We start from the raw sequence: 12110 nt of genomic DNA, 5'->3' as shown, positions 1-12110 counted from the left end.
TTCGCAGAAAACTGGAGTGTTAAAAGTGTATATGAGGATCAATAATTACTTATTTTCAACTTTTGAGCCAATAAGAAGACAAATAACAACAAAAAATAAAGTTCCTCCATTTCAGTAGCATTCCACCTTGACAGTCGAGACTGAACAGATTCACGAGGACTTACCTAGATGTATACGTAAAACCTTTCTGTTTCGTCTGTTGTAAAATGAAACAGGTTCTCTGACAGGAATGTCATAAAAAATGACAAAATACTTTAGTCATTAACGAATTGAAAGAATTGACATTTGCGCCCTGAAATCAACTCACGAAACGCGTGTTTTAATGGCTAGAAATCGGTTTGTTTCTGATCAAAAGAGTCACTAAGGTGTACGCTTTTCCAAAGTATTTTTCTGCCATGTTCTGGTTCTTCCGATTCTAAATACCTGCCAACAGCACCTCTTGTAGAAAGTACAAACTACTGTGCTTATCAGCTGATGTGCTGAGGACTATTTATTCAAGATTGCACTGAAGACTCATCACTGCTACCGACATCAGAGAATTCACACCCACTGTAGCTCATAGGGAGTATCTGTAGAATCTCTGTATCTGCGCAGCTACATGACGTGACAGTTCTCTCAAAGGAGAACTAGAAGTTGATCCTGACAAAAACATGCAAAGCAAAGTTGAAATCTGCAGTGAGGGACGACAGCAGCAAAAGTAGACGCACACTCTAACTATTCAGCTGGAACTGTGAAAACTCCTGAAAGAACGGTGCAGAAATTCAGCTTCGCTTGTCAGCACGTTTAGAGCACACAGGTTCCTGTGCCTCAGTACTTCTATAGTCTACGTCTACATCTACATCTACATCCATACTCCGCAAGCCACCTGACGGTGTGTGGCGGAGGGTACCCTGAGCACCTCTATCGGTTCTCCCTTCTATTCCAGTCTCGTATTGTACGTGGAAAGAAGGATTGTCGGTATGCTTCTGTGTGGGCTCTAATCTCTCTGATTTTATCCTCATGGTCTCTTCGCGAGATATACGTAAGAGGAAGCAATATACTGCTTGACTCTTCGGTGAAGGTATGTTCTCGAAACTTTAACAAAAGCCCGTACCGAGCTACTGAGCGTCTCTCCTGCAGAGTCTTCCACTGGAGTTTATCTCGTATCTCCGTAACGCTTTCGCGATTACTAAATGATCCTGTAACGAAGCGCGCTGATCTCCGTTGGATCTTCTCTATCTCTTCTATCAACCCTATCTGATGCGGATCCCACACTGAGCAGTATTCAAGCAGTGGGCGAACAAGCGTACTGCAACCTACTTCCTTTGTTGTCGGATTGCATTTCCTTAGGATTCTTCCAATGAATCTCAGTCTGGCATCTGCTTTACCGACGATCAACTTTATATGATCATTCCATTTTAAATCACTCCCAATGCGCACTCCCAGATAATTTATGGAATTAACTGCTTCCAGTTGCTGTCCTGCTATTTTGTAGCTAAATGATAAGGGACCTATCTTTCTATGTATTCGCATCACATTACACTTGTCTACATTGAGATTCAATTGCCATTCCGTGCACCATGCGTCAATTCGCTGCAGATCCACCTGCATTTCAGTACAATTTTCCATTGTTGCAACCTCTCGATACACCACAGCATCATCTGCAAAAAGCCTCAGTGAACTTCCGATGTCATCCACCAGGTCGTTTATGTATATTGTGAGTCGTCTGCAGCAGTGAGAGGGCTTACGAAACGGGAAGCATAAACATGTCAACGGTGCTGCAGGGAATTCCAGAGGCCACCCTTAAACCAGCCCTCAGCACATGGGGAGTGGCAGAGCATGACGAGTTAACACGTCCACAGCAATCAGAGGGCTGGACGGTGCGTGATCCTTGCATCAAACAGTAGAATTCCAAGTGCCATGAGTCAAGGTCACCCCCATGTGGTGACTTACGTGGTAAGCAGATTGCATGGAAACTTTTGTTTGTATCAGTAATACATCATAGTAATGGAAGGAGAGATCTTGGGTTTTAAAAATAGTAAAAAAGTTGTTGAAGTAAACAGACAAGTCAACTACTAAAGCTGTGACCCCATTCCATGTAATTCCAAGGCATACAACTGACATCTTTGAGTTTAAAGACGCTGCTGAAACAGTGCTGTCAATGCTGGCATGTAGGATCACCAAATGCAGTATGATGAAAGTGTCTCATGCTCATAAATCTCAAACAGCTACAGAAAAATGGAAAAGTGGAAATATGTCAATTTTTTCAGAAAAGGAAAGACCACGGCTGACGGATTCCATGCTGCACCTTATGTGAGAGGCCAGCCATGTGTATTTGTTGCAAAACAGAAAGACCTGTTGACGATATTGTCATCTCTTCCTCGACAGCATAGGGAGTTCTACTTTGAATTTTGTAACATCTGACCCCAAGAATGGATAGTGCAAGAAATACTGCAGCGTCGTCTTATGTGGAAATTAAATGGACGGTAGAAGCACCGACAAGAAGAGAATATCCTTTGAAATGTGGTGCTACAGAAGAAAAATGAAGATTAAATAGGTGGATCAAGTAACGAATGAAGGGGGGGGGGGGCTGATCCAAAAAGGGCATAACTTGACTAAAAGAAAGGATAGCTTGACAGGACAGTGTAATTTATTAACTAACGGCGGTGTGCAGGATAAAAAAATGTAGAGCGGAACTACGGCCTGAATACAGGTGCAGATGAATGTAGGGTTCAATACTTATGTAGAATAGTATGGAGAGTGAAGTAAACAAGCCTCTGGACTGATGACAACAGCAGAAACAACCTAAGGTAATTCTTCCTCAAACGAAATTTAAATAGAAATGCAGTACAGTGTTCCACTCCTCCCCCCCTCCCCCCCCTCCCCCCCTCCCTCCAAGGGTCCCCTCGCTCAGCGGCCCACGAAAAAGTGAATTATTGAAGGGGAGAAAATAACATCATGAAAGTCAAAAATGTCTGCATAAGTGACCACTGAACAAGGTAAAACACTTAACGGTCGTTTACTGGAATATTTATGAAATGTGACAAACAAGTAAGTAATTAAGGTCTTTGAGCCTACCCGAGGATAAACCAAACCGGAGAAGCAACAGCCATGGATAACTGAAGAAATACTTCACATTACTAACGAGAGAACGAAATACGTCAATGCAAACGACGCGAAATGAAGCCAGCAGTGGATAGCTTAAGAAATACACTTCACATTACAAATGAGGGAAGGGAATAGATCAATACCAACTATACAAGCGACAGCCCACCAACAGGGGCCGCTTAGAAATGAAGTAAATAGAAAGTGGAAAAAAAAGCAGAAACGAAATATCTAACACATAAAATGGAAATAAACCTGTTATGAGAAGAACAGACGTAAAATACGGGGCAAAAGACAAAAAATATATTGCGGTTTTAAAGCAGCGTAGAAGTCATTAGAGAATTTCGTTCGAATTATCACTGATCTTTTATTATATTGATTAACATCAATAGCAGTCCAGCTGAGATCACTTACAAATTCGATTATATAAACTGAATAACATGAAATATAATTTTAATTCACGAACTAGAACTGAATCAAAAATTAACTGGCGATATTTTCGTACAGCACAATCATAGTTAGGTAACATATTGAACATTTCTGCACAAATTATTAGTCTTCATTTGTGTAATACACTAAAGTGCGAAAGAAACAGCGTATAGGCATGCGTATTCAAATAAAAAGAAATGTAAACAGACAGAATACTGTGCTGCGGTCGGCTAAGCCTATATATGGCTAAAAGTGTCTGGCACACTTATTAGATCGGTTACTGCTGGTACAAAGACATGTTATCAAGAGTTAAGTGAGTTTCAGCTTGGTGTTATAGTCGGCGCATGAGCGATGGGACACAGCATCTACGAGGTAACGAGCAAGTGGGTATTTTTCCGTACGACATTTTCAAGAGTGTACCGTAAATATCAGGAATCCGGTAAAACATCAAATCTCCGACATCGCTGCAGCCAGAAAAAGATCCTGGAAGAACGGGACCAACGATGACCGAAGAGAATCGTTCAACGTGATTTAGATGTGCAACCCTCCCGCAAATTGCTGCAGGTTTCAATGGTGGGCCATCAGCAAGTGTCAGCGTGCGAGCAACTGAACGAAACATCATCGATATGGGCTTTCGGATTCAAAGGCCCACTCGTATTCCCTTGATGACTGAACGACACAAAAAATTAAGCCTCTCCTGGGACCATCAACATCGGCATAGGACTGGAAACATGTTGCCTGGTCGGAAGAGTGTCGTTTCAAATTGTATCGAGCGGATGGACGTGTACGGGTATGGAGACAACCACATGAATCTATGGACCCTGCATATCAGCAGGGGATTGTTCAAGCTGGAGGAGCCTCTGTAATGGTGTGGGGGGCATGTGCAGTTGGAGTGATATGGGATCCCTGATACGTCTAGTTACGACTCGTGACATGTGACACGTACGTAAGCATCCTGTCTGATCACCTGCATCCATAAATGTCCATTGTGCTTTCCGTCTGACTTGAGCAAATCCAGCATGACATGCGACACCCAGCATGTCCAGAATTGCTACAGTGTGGCTCCAGGAAAACTCTTCTGAGTGTAGACACTTCCGCTGGCCACAAAACTCCCCAGTCATGAACATTGTTGAGCTTATCTGGGATGCCTTGCAAGTACTGTTCCGAAGAGATCTCCCTCCACCTCCGTGTACTCTTACGGATTTATGGACAGTCCTGTAGGATTCATGGTGTCAGTTCTCTCCAGCACTACTTCAGACGTTAGTGGAGTCCATGCTAAGATGTGTTGCTGCACATTTGCGTGCTCGCTGGGGTCCTACACGATTTTAGACAGATGTACCAGTTACTTTGGATCCTCAGTTTGCATGAACAGTCTTCTGTTGGGTATTGATAATTACGGCAGCAGCAGTAATTGGATCAATAAATGGATTAACGGAAAAGTGTGACTTTCTAACTGATGCCACTTCGGTGGTTGACACTTCAGATTCCTTAATTTTAACTTTCTGTGGGTCGATAAGTGAGTCGCGTATAGCGTCGTGCAGTATTGTTGATACCGGTTCTGGAACGTAGCTTACTTGTTTCAAATAGAATCAAGGGAGCTGCCGCGCTTAACGTCCCATCCCCATGGGCGGATCGCGTTTAGCGGTTGAACTCAGAACATTAGTGCCAAGTGTTGGTGATCGGCAACTTTGCAGCATCACCTCCCCTCGCCGCTGAAGCAGTTTCTGATATAATCACGGCAACATCGCCATAATAGTGGATAAAAAACATTTTCTGACAGAATAAATTTTCCAGAACGAATTTTACATTCTGCAGACGACTGTTCGCTGTTCGAGCTCGGGCCCGACACACGGCAATAGTCGGTGAAGAAGTTTAATTTTCGAGCAATTTAGCGGCGAAGAATACTCCTATTTCGTCTTTAGTTAAGCTTCCGGTTTCTTTCTCTCCACTTCTCGTCGTAGCACATTTTCTTTCTTTCCTGAAAATTACGTCACTTACGTCCTTATATCTTGCCTGTCCGTTCAGCCTACTCCCACCAATCTTTCGACTGCTCTGATTCTGCTTTCCACATTTTCCAGTCTTGTACTAATCTTTGCCTGCCCTAACTGTTTTTCCCTACTTCTTCTACCCCTCCCATCATGAGGTTCACACAACGTCTTAGAACCTTTACCTTTTCCTCGAAAGGATCTTCTACAGACTTCTTACCCAACATATTACTTTTAGCGCATCGACATTTTGTACCTCATCTAACCACCAGGTCTTACATTCTCCGATAGCACCACATTTGAGGTCCTGTTATGTCTATACGGTGATATGCCACAGATGTACGCTTTCAGAAACTTCTTCCTCATTTCCACATCAATAGCTGATGTTAGTAGAGCTCTTTCACCTAAGAAATCTTTCCCAGCTTCACCTATTTGCGCCGTCCGATGTGGCCGAGTGGTTCTAGGCGCTACAGTCTAGAACCGCGCGACCGCTACTGTCGCAGATTTGAGTCCTGCCTCGGGCATGGATGTGTGTGATGTCCTTAGGTTAGTTAGGTTTAAGTAGTTCTAAGTTCTAGGGGACTGATGACCTCAGAAGTTAAGTCCCATAGTGCTCAAAGGCATTCGAACCATTTCAACCTATTTGCTACTGATAACTTCCTTTTGTCGTGCTTCCTCTGTAATCTAGCTTCTAGTTCTAGATACTTTTATTATTACGATTATTTACTATTCGTTAAACTAGACCTAAATAGTGTTTAAAATCACCAAAAGACTACTGTCATCGTTTGTATTTATTTTCCGTAACATTACCACTAATAATGCTGTGATATAATTTACACAAAATGTTGATTTAAGTATATTTGTCAATCAATATTCAGTATAATACACTGAAGAGCTAAAGAAACCGGTACACGTGCCTAATATCGTGTGGGGCCCCCGCGAGCACGCAGAAGTACCGCAGCACGACGTGGCAAGGATTCGAATAATGTCTGAAGTAGAGCTGGAGGGAACTGACACCATGAATCCTGCAAGTTGGAGATCTCTTCTGAACAGCATCTTGCAAGCATTCTACATAAGCCCAATAAAGTTCATGTCTGGGGAGCATGGAAACCAGCGGAAGTGTTTTTAACTCAGAAGAGTGTTCCTGGAGCAAATTACGGACGTGTGGGGTGTCGCATTGTCCTGCTGGAATTGCCCAAGTCCGTCGGAATGCACAATGGACATGAATGTATGCAGGTGATCAGACGGGATGCTTACGTACGTGTCACCTGTCAGCTGTATATAGACGTAACTGGGTTCCCATACCACTCCAACTGCACACGCCCCACACCATTACAGAGCCTCTCCCAGCTGAACAGTCCCCTGATGACAAACAGTATCCATAGATTCATGAGGTTGTCTCCATACCCATACACATCCATCCGCTCGATAGAATTTAAACGAGACTCGTTCGACCAGACAACATGTTTCCAATCATCAACAGTCCATTGTCGGTGTTGACTGGTCCAGGCGAGGTTTAAAGCTTTGTGTCGTGCAGTCATCAAGAGCACACGAATGGACCTTCGGCTCCATCATATCGATGATGTTTCGTTGAATGGATCGCACGCTGACACTTCTCGATGTCCCAGCATTGAAACCTGCAGCAATTTGCGGAAGGATTGCACTTTTGTCATATTGAATTATTCTCCTCAGTGGTCGTTGGTCCCGTCCTTGCATGATCTTTTTCCGGTCGCAGCGATATCGGAGATTTGATGTTTTACCAGATCCCTGATATTTACGGTACACTCTTGAAATGGTCGTACGGGAAAGTCCTCACTTCATCACTATGTCGGAGATGCTGTGCCCAATCGCTCGTGCGCCGACGATAATACCACGTTCAAACTCACTTAAGTCTTGATAGCCTGCCATTGTAGCAAAAGTAACCCATCTATGAACTGCACCAGACATTTGTTGTTTTATATAGGCGTTGCCGACAGCATTACCGTACTCTGTCTGTTTACGTGTGTCTTTATTTTAAAATGCATGCCTGTAACAGTGTGTTTGGCGCTTCAGAGTATCACACGTTATCGGAATTTAAGAATGGTGCTCATGCAGCCTTCTTAAAAACCAATTACACGAAAATGACTTTTGATATCGCTTTATAGATAAGATAGGTCTATGTTCACAGCTACACTCTGCCAGCTACCTGACGGTGTGTAGTGGAGGAGACTTCTGGTAGGCTGTCATTAATTACCCTGATCGCTGTTCCATTAGTAAATGGATCGTGGGGAAAACGCCTGTCGGAACGCCTCTGTAGGGACACTAATTTCTCTGATTTTTGCATTGTTGTCTTTTTACCAAAGGTAGGTGGCAAAAAATAATAAGCTGTCGCTTCTTCTTGAAACGTACACTATTGGAATTTCAATAGCAAGTCTGTCCATTATGGACAACGCAGCTCTTTTATCTTCTACAATTGGAGTTTGCTGAGTGTTTTCTACCACTCTAGCGTATACTAAGCAAATATGTGACGGATTTCACAAGTCTTTGTTGTATCTTCTCTCTTTGTATGTCTCTCATCTACTGGCCAAACGGGGTAAGAGCTCCAGACTGTCGGACAGTAGTCCAAAATCGGTCGAACAAATGTTATATATGCACGTTCTTTCGTCGTTCAGCTACAATATCGTAAGATTCTTTCAATTAATGTCAACCTGGCATCTGTTTTTCGTACAATTAGTTTTTGTGGTCATTTGATTTTAGGTAGTTCCTGCCGAATACCAGTAGGTATTCCACCTTTGTTGCTCTTTCCATTGATTTATCACCAATATGACAATGGAACAATGTATTAATTAATAACATGTTATCATTTTTTAGTTTTAGGGTCAACTCACGCCGGCGGTTCTAGGCGCTACAGTCTGGAACAGCGCGACCGCTACGGTTCGAATCCTGCCTCGGGCATGGATGTGTGTGATGTCCTTAGGATAGTTAGGTTTAAGTAGTTCTAAGTTCTAATGGACTGATAACTGATAGTACTCAGAGCCGTTTGAACCATTTGGTCAACTCACAGTGGATGCACCAACCTCCGATCCCCTGCAGGGCTTCCTGCATTTCGCAGTAGTTTTCTGTTTCAACTTCCGATACACGACAACATTGTAAGCGAACAAGCTCATTGAGTTTCTAGCTTTATCCACTAGGTAATTTATAAACGAAGGCGTCCTGAAAAGCAATACCTCCGAATTTTTCATGTGACAACCGTTAAAGCTTTTTAAGTTAAACAAACTTTATTACAATTCTACGTCTATATACTTCAAGTATATACACACATCAAAAAATGTTTTTTTGCATCACCTCGGTTTTGAGAGTTACTGAACCTGTACAGAAAATTGGAATATAGATCAACATAAACATCATTTGTACCCTTTTTGTTGCTCATGAAAACCACACATTGCATGTTGTACCGCCATTCAGCGAGAGCTTCATAGGTGGTGGTCCAGATTGCTATACACACCGGTACCTCTAATACCCAGTAGCACGTCCTCTTGCATTGATGCATGCCTGTATTCGTCGTGGCGTACTACCCACAAGTTCAGCAAAGGCACTGTTGAAAGGGTGGAAGTGACAGTGGAACACAAAGAACCCTCCGCCACACGCCTTACCTCTGTGTCCGGGAGGTGGCACCAACGGGGCCGCTGCCGGCGTCGGCGCGCCAGCCTCCGTCCACGGAGGGGTGTGTGCGGCTCCGGCCGGTGGTGTCTGGCTGCTGGCTGCTGGCTGCTGGCTGCTGTGGCGGCGCGCAGCGGCCAGGAACGCCTACTGACGGCGGCACCGCCGAGGGCGCGGGCCGCCGGAGACGTGCCGCTGCGCATGCGCGACGGCACCAGTCTTATCACAAGTCGCGCGTCGGGCAGGGGATGCGAAGTAGGGGGGGAGTGCAGCCGTGACGTCGCACGCACCCAGCTGATCTGCCGCCAACGCGAGGCTGTGCGGCGCCGCTTTCATGTGGTGTGTGCGTGGGCCGCCTCCGACGCCGTTTCCGTCACCGGCGGCGGCCGCCGCTACCTGCATTAAGCGGCGCGGGGGCGGACGTGACGCGGGGACCGCCGCTGACGCAAGTCCGTCCATGTCAAGGGACGCCCATTTTTGACCGACAATTTCTCATGTACGGATTGAAACCTTTAAACTCTTATAGCCTCGAGTGTCTCTTGAAACGTTAAATACAAGTCAATTATTCTTAATTGCATTTATTATTATTATTAAACCGCCAACCGGTTTCAACCCGACGTAGGGTTGGCATAGTTTCCTGCCGTTATGTAGACAGGAGTCACATCACCAGCAGTCGACCAATGGTGCAAACACCCAGAAGATGACCCCTACGCCGGCCGGAATGGCCGAGCGGTTCTACGCAATACAGTCTGGAACCGCGCGACCGCTACGGTCGCAGGTTCGAATCCTGCCTCGGGCATGGATGTGTCTGATGTCCTTAGGTTAGTTAGGTTTAAGTAGTTCTAAGTTCTAGGGGACTGATGACCTCACCTGTTACGTCCCATAGTGCTCAGAGCCATTTTTTGACCCCTACATCGGGTTGGAACCGGTTGGCGGTATAACAATAATAAATCTATTAAGACTATTTTTGAATAATTCATTAATCATACTGATCGCTGCTTCATCTCCACAACCCTGTTGTCCAAAAGTATGTTAAATACAAGGCTTTCTTTAAAAAAAAAGTAAACCATATTTTGATGGGAGGTAGTACGGACCAAAACAAAAACACTGTCCAGTAAACATGGGCTATAAAAGTCACACACGAGCAATCAGCACTTGTTCGTCCTTACTACTTGTTGTGTACACAGTTCCGCGTAGTCAGCGCGTACACAACTTTCCCACTAGAGCGCGCCCTGTTAAGCACAACAGCGCAGGCGCAGCAGTCGTCCGTCTCCGCACTACGAGATGGCGCTGCCATAGAGACGGACCAAATTCTGCTTCCGCCGATCCGCGTATTAATATCTAACGCAGCCAATGACATTGCTGCTAAAGTAGAACCTTTTCTCCTCGCGGATCACACTCGCGCAGTGATACCTGACCGCGCGAGGTTTTATAACGAGTGTACAGACCTCCGATTAGTCAGTCTGCATCAGTCTGCATTAGTCTGTAGTCAAGTTTCACTCTGCACCTAATACGATTATCATATTCCTGTAGATAGCCATGAAGATAAATGAATAGACACTTTCTCAGGTATCAGAGATATGTCAGAATAAGATTAACGTACCAAGACCAAAGGAACTTCAGATTGTCAGTTGTAAATATCGTCCAGAATCAAGTTAAGTAAGATTCATGATTTTTATTATCTTAATAAATGTGTGTGAAAATTAATCGAGTTCTGTTTAAAGTTGGTCACCGTCAATTTGCTACTCTAATCGTGAAACTGGCATTTCTATCGTCTGACCTAACGGCAGAAGATAAACACGCCACGATAAGACCACCAGACACATCGCTGACACACGCCTACTTCGTTAGAGCGACAAGTCAAATAACCTGATGGTGTATGTACCGAAGGTCTTACAGTACACACACCACACTACTGTGGAAACGCATCTCTCTCCTATTGCAATCTCTTTGCTATTACGAACGACATACACAATGCAGCAAGCCAGTGAATACAGAAGTGAGAACTTATTAATTTCTTAATGTGAAAAACAAGAGCTTCTAACGCAGAGGTGACCAAGTTTTTTCTTCCAGAACCAACATTAACGTTGTGGGGCAGCACCTCGGGTCGTAGATATTCCTGTCTTATTTTCATTGGTAACCTTCACAAATCAGTATGTTATGAGCCCCCGATGGAATAGCTATGGTGAAGGTGCCGTAAGTCAGCCACCAGACGACAAGCACTAATCGTTCGAAGGCGGCACTATTCGTAACACTTCGTGTCCACTGTTCTTTGTTGCAGAATGCTCCTGCCACCCCCAAAAATCCCAAAGCTGTGACACTTTGGTTGCCTGACAAAGTGTTGTGTGAGTAAACGAATAATTAATAAATAACAGTAATTTTGCTTGTACACTAATGGCCATTAAAATTGCTACACCAAGAAGAAATGCAGATGATAAACGCATATTCATTGGACAAATATATTATACTAGAACTGACATGCGATTATATTTTCACGCAATTTCGGTGCATAGATCCTCAGAAATCAGTACGCAGAACAACCACCTCTGGCCGTAATAACGGTCTTAATACGCCTGGGCAATGAATCAAAGAGAACTTGGATGGCATGTACAGGTACACGGAGCTTCGACACGATACCACAGTTCATCAACAGTAGTGTCTGGCACATTGTGGCGAGCCACTTGCTCGGCCACCATTGACCAGACGTTTTCAATTGGTGAGAGATCTGGAGAATGTGCTGACCAGGGCAGCAGTCGAACATTTTCTGTATCTAGAAAGACCTGTACAGGACCTGCAACATGGGATCGTGCTTTATCCTGCTGAAACATAGGGTTTCGCAGGGATCGAATGAAGGGTAGAGCCACGATTCGTAACACATCTGAAATGTAACGTCCACTGTTCAAAGTGCCGTCAATGGGAAGAAGAGGTGACCGAGACGTGTAACCAGTGGCACCCCATACCATCACGTCAGGT

General features: G+C 44.4%; 1 protein-coding gene across 1 annotated transcript in view; it reads right to left on the bottom strand.

The window, feature by feature from the left end:
* Positions 1–9284, bottom strand: part of LOC126272584 (putative phosphatidate phosphatase) — a 337576-nt gene extending 328292 nt beyond the window's left edge. The window contains exon 1 of the mRNA XM_049975510.1: positions 9131–9284. The gene's annotated coding sequence lies outside the window, so the exon portion shown is untranslated. The remainder of the gene's footprint in view (positions 1–9130) is intronic.
* Between the last annotated feature and the right edge of the window lie 2826 nt (positions 9285–12110).

This window comes from Schistocerca gregaria, chromosome 5 (genome assembly GCF_023897955.1).
Source record: "Schistocerca gregaria isolate iqSchGreg1 chromosome 5, iqSchGreg1.2, whole genome shotgun sequence".
NCBI lineage: Eukaryota > Metazoa > Arthropoda > Insecta > Orthoptera > Acrididae > Schistocerca > Schistocerca gregaria.
This window is presented reverse-complemented; position numbering and strand designations above follow the sequence as displayed.